This window comes from Trichosurus vulpecula, chromosome 3 (genome assembly GCF_011100635.1).
Source record: "Trichosurus vulpecula isolate mTriVul1 chromosome 3, mTriVul1.pri, whole genome shotgun sequence".
Classification (NCBI taxonomy): domain Eukaryota; kingdom Metazoa; phylum Chordata; class Mammalia; order Diprotodontia; family Phalangeridae; genus Trichosurus; species Trichosurus vulpecula.
Window position 1 is genome coordinate 186,105,551 of NC_050575.1, and position 5,485 is coordinate 186,111,035.

At 39.5% G+C, this 5,485-nt stretch overlaps 1 pseudogene; it reads left to right on the plus strand.

Moving 5' to 3' along the window:
* The first annotated feature begins 3,099 nt into the window (after nt 1-3,099).
* LOC118842923 lies at nt 3,100-4,221 on the plus strand (annotated as a pseudogene).
* Nucleotides 4,222-5,485: the final 1,264 nt, after the last annotated feature.

Consider the following 5,485-nt stretch of genomic DNA (forward strand, 5'->3'; position numbering starts at 1 on the left):
GTTTTTTCAATGCAAAAATATGCATAATAATAGCACACAAATCCCAGGTTTGTCATGAGGATCTAATGAAGCAATACTTGGAAAGTGCTTCACACAGTACTTGTAACAAATGTTTGTTTCTTTCCTTCTTTGAACTTTAGCTGCAATTAAATTGGGGGGCTGTGTGTTCTAAATGCCTCTTTGAGTGTTAAAAGTTCAACCTTCTTATACAATTGGTGACTAGGTGCAAGCCAACCTTTTCAGTGGGGGTACATTGGAATAGCTGATATGTGATGAAAGAAACCTTTAGTTTCTAACTTAGAACTAATTGAGACTTTACTTTCCATTCATAGTGGCACAGTGGATAGAGAAGCAGCCTTGGAATTGGGAAGGCCTCAACTCAAGTTCCTCCTGAGTCACACACTGACCATAGGGACCTTGGCAAGTCATATTATCTCTCAGCAATTCTCTAAAACTCTAAGTTAGAGAAGAGTTGGTGAGTTATATTTGCATGCAGTGTTTAGCTTCCTCACAGGAGTTCCTGCTTCCTCCCAGAAATAATAACTATCAAATCACCTTTCAGATATTATCTCATTTGAGCCTGTGTGGTAGATAGTGAGGTATTGTTATCCTCTTTTTACGGATCGGATCACAAAACTAAGACTCAATGATGTTATCTCTTGCCCAGGGGTCATCCATATTGTAAATGTCAGAGGCAGAATATGGACTCAAGTCTTCCGGGTTTCAGGTCCACTACTCTATTGAGTGACCTCATAAGGCCCCAGGCTGCATTTCTTTTGAGATTTCTTCCTTTCCTACTGTAAGCCACATAGCTAAGGTACTGGGTTGCTTCATAGACTCCAGGCTATTGAGACTCTTCTAATTCTGAAAATTATTCCTACAAGAACATTAGTAATGTACAATATGTTATATGTCTTATAGAAATAATAAAGAGCTACCAAACTCTCTTTAAATTGCAGTATTTCTGTTTCATGTTCATTGTTAATTTTTTTTTTCTTATCCTTAACCTCGACATTATTAAAACTGCACCAGGAAATCTATTTTTAAAATCTTTCCTGTGACATTTCAGCAGTGGAAATGACCTTACCACTTTATAGGTACTGCAGTAATTTGGCAGAATACAACTTGTATTTTTCCTTCAGTAAATCAGCCCTCTAGAAAATACTTGTTTTAAATGGCTTTATAAGATGCAATAGGGTATTGTAAAAAGAGCACTGAATTTGGAGCCAGGGAACTTGGTTTTAAATCAGGATTCCCTCCTTATTATTAGCCATGTGAACTTTGATAACAACCCAATCCTCATTTTCCTTATCTGTAAAATGGGAAATAGAGAAGGGATTCAGTTGGAATATATCTATCAATCCTCTTCCCACCATGATAATCTAGAAGTTTATTATTGGTAGAGATATGACAGCCCATGATTTTACTCTTTTGAATCACAGATCTTGAATTCTAATAATATCAGTGATGTTGGAATAATAAACCACAGAGCTTGCAAACCCAAAGTGACATTTCACTATGTATCATTAACAAGTTAGTTGTTACTTTGGCAATTAACAACCTCTCTGGGACTCAGTTTCTTCTGTAAAATAATGTCTAGTCCAGGATTAACATCCTATGAGGCACGATTACAGATTTAAGGTCCTAGATTTCTATTCCTAATGGAAATTCTTTCAAGTCAACTCCTTTGAATATTAAATAAAACATTTTCTTATGTGAAAAGATTGAGGAAAAACAGGACTTTGAGTGTTTTGGTTGGGCAGGTCCAACAAATCCTTAACTACTATAGTGCTCTCCATGATCCTTGTCCTTTGTAGTTCTATACACCTTTTTGGTTACATATATAAAAGCATACTTCAAGTGCTGTCCTTTGCTGTAATGAATCTATATTGCTTGCTATAGAATATATATGTGCCAATACACATTTATGCACAGCTACAATAAGAAACGAGGCTATGGAGAGTAGAGTCAAGATGGTGCAGAAAAGGCAGCAAGTAGCTTGAGTCTCCCCTAAACCCCTCCAAACACCATTAAGTAATGCCATGAAACAAATCCTGGAGTAGCAGAATCAACAAAAGTACAAGGTGAAACAGTTTTCCAGCCAAAGACAGCTTAGATCAGCAGGAAAAGTCTGTGGCATTTGGGTGAGAGTAGAGCACAGTCCAATTCAGGCTGTGCCAGTACAGGCCTGGACCCAGCAAACCAGGAGCAAGCCTTGGGAGCCACTGAATCAGAAGGAACAGCAGCTACTTCTAGAGTTCTTAGCCCACAGATGGTACCACACAGAGGGGTCAAACAATTGGACAGGAGATTAAAGGGGGCTCTTTGCTAGCACTGAGGCAGGACTCTGTTGTTTTTCATATACTCAGATCCAGGTCTTAATTCTGGGGTAGTCCCAGGGCAAGGAGGAGCACTAGCATACCAAAGATTGCAGTCACAGGGGAACAGGGATCCTCGTCACAGTTCCAGGGCAGAAAAGAGTGTTTGTGGCTGCTCACAGACCAGAGCACAGGCCAGGAGAGTAGTAAACACACTTCTCCTTAGATCATACCATGCTGAAAGAACTGAAAACTCACAGGTCTTGAGAAGTATCTTTGAAAACAGCTGCACAAAATCACTGAAGTTTGGGACAGCATACCCTCCACCCTAGAAGCAGAGTCCCACTGTAACAAAAAGTTAAAAATCAAGAAATAGGCTGGGAAAACTGAAGAAATTCTTGACCATAGAAAATTACTATGGTGACAAGGAAGATCAAAACATACACTCAGAGGAAGTCAAAGCTCCTACATTTAAATCCTCCAAGAAGAATATGATTTGGTCTCAGGTCATGAAAGAGCTCAAAATGGATTTTGAAAATCAAGTAATAGAAGTAGAAGAAAAATTGGGAAGAGAAATGAGAGCAATGCAAGAAAATCATGAAAACAAGTCAACAGCTTGGTAAAGGAGATCCAAAAATTACTGAAGAAAATGACACATTACAAAACAGACTAATGGCTGTAAGCTCTTCCACCCAGTGTGCACTTGCCCCACCCCTTCCAGATGTGGCACCACCTCCTCTCTCTCTCTTAAAGTTTTAAACTTGCCACTTCAAAGTTTTCCATGTATGATGATATCACTGCTTTCCCTGTTGGCAACAGCTCCGGAATGTGTAAAGCTGGCTTTGCAGGAGTCAGTGCCCCTCAGGTTGTCTTCACTTCCATTGTTGGGCACCCCAGGCATCAGGATGTGATAGTGGGCATGGACTAGAAAGACAGTTATGTGGGGTATGGGGCCCAGAGTAAGAGAGGTATTCTGACCCTGAAGTACCCCTTTGAGCATAGTATTGTCACCAACTGGAATGACATTGAGAAGATCTGGCATCTTGCTTTCTACAAGGAGGTTGAGGTGGCCCTTGAAGAGCACCCTGTGCTACTCATAGAAGCCCCCCTGAACCCTGAAGCCAATAGAGAAAAGATGACTCAGATTATGTTTGAGACCTTCAACACCTGAACCACATACATTTCCATCCAGGCTGTGCTGTCTCTGTATGCCTCTGGTCTTACCACTGGTATTGTGATGGACTCCGGTGATGGTCTGACCCACACTGTACCCAACTATGAAGGTTATGCCCTTCCACATACCATCCTTTATCTGGATCTGACTGGCCATGATGTGATGGACTACCTCATGAAGATCCTGAATGAGAGTGTACAGTTTCACTACCACAACTGAGAAGGAAATTGTGCATGACATCAAGGAGAAGCTGTGTTACATTGCCCTAGACTTTGAGCAGGAGATGGCCACTGCTATATCTAGGTCGCTATGAGCTCCCTGACAGTCAGGTTATCACCATTGTCAATGAGAGGTTCCAATATCCAGAAGCTCTCTTTCAACCATCTTTCTTAGATATAGAATCCTGTGGAATCCATAAATCCACCTTCAACTCAATCATGAAGTGTGATGTTGATGTGATGTTGATACCCATAAAGATTTGTATGCCAATACTGTATTGTCTGGTAGTAGTACCATCATGTACCCAGGCATTGCTGACGGGATGTAGGAGATTACAGCCTTAGCTCCCAGCACAATGAAAATCAAGATCATCACCCCATCTGAGCACAAATACTCTGTCTGGGTTGTAGACTCCCTCCTGCTGTCTCTTTCCACTTCTAGCAGATGTGGATCAGAAAGCAGGAGTATAATGAATCTGGGCCCTTCATTATCCACCGCAAAAGCTTCTAAATTGACTGTGGGATTTTTTATTGTTTTTTTTTTGTCAAAGAGTGTGACATGATAATTGCCCCTCCCAAAAAGAGATGAGATTGGCATGGCTTTGTTTTTGTTTTTGTTTTGGTCACTTGACTCAGGATTTAAAACCTGGAATGTTGAAGGTGATAAGCAGTCTAAGTATGTTGGAGGCAAACATCCCCACAGTTCTAGGATGCATCTTTCGGACTCTGTACATTTGTTTCTTTTTTTTTTCAGTAGTCATTCTAAATATTGTATAATGCACTGTTACAGAGTTACAAGTCTCTATGAAGGCTGTCTTCTACTACAGGGCTGTCCAACTTTAAGTTTTTATTGGAACAATAGACAATATATTTTTGATTAGCCATTTTAGTGAGAGCTCTGTGGCAGCTTGGCTTCATTTACTAAAGCATTTATGTAAATCTCTATGCTTGTAGGTGGACTGCATAAATCATTCTGTGAGCTGCATGCAGCCCATGGGCAGCATTTTGGACAGCCCTGCTCTACTAGAGCAAAGGAGCTACATGACAAAAATCCAGATGGGGAAGGGGTAGGGGTGAAGGTACTAGTGTTGCTTTACATGTAAATTATGTAATCCTTGAATAAAACAAAAACAACTTTTTGTATCTTCCACCTTAATACTTGTTCCTTTTTTTTAATTGTTAGCCATATTGAATGGCCTTCTAAATTCCCTCCCTGCCACCAACATAGATGTGAATGAAAACTTTACAATCTCTGTGTGAGTTTTATGGGATTAGTATCCGTACTTAGGGGTGGGGAAGAACATTACCTGTACACTGACTTAAGACCACTTCAAATAAAAGTGCACACATTAAAGAAAAAAAAAAAACAGATTAAGCCAAATGGTAAAAAGGAGTACAAAAATTCCCTGAAGAAAAAAAAAATCCTCCAAAAGTAGAATTGGCCAAATGGAAAAGCAAGTACAAAGGCTCACTGAAGAAAATAATTCTTTAAAAATTAGCATAGACCAAATAGAAGTTAATGACTTTATAAAAATCAACAAACAATAAAACAAAACCAAAAGAATGAAAAAATAGAAGACAATATGAAATATTGCATTGGAAAAAACAACAGACATGGAAAATAGATCCAGAAGAGATAATTTTAAAATTATTGGACTCCCTGAAAGCCAGAGTGAAAACAAAAACCTAGAGGTCATCTTTCAAGAAATGATCAAGGAAAAAATGGATATTCAGTGAGATAGAGGACCAGGGCTGAAATATTGCTGAGCTGACAG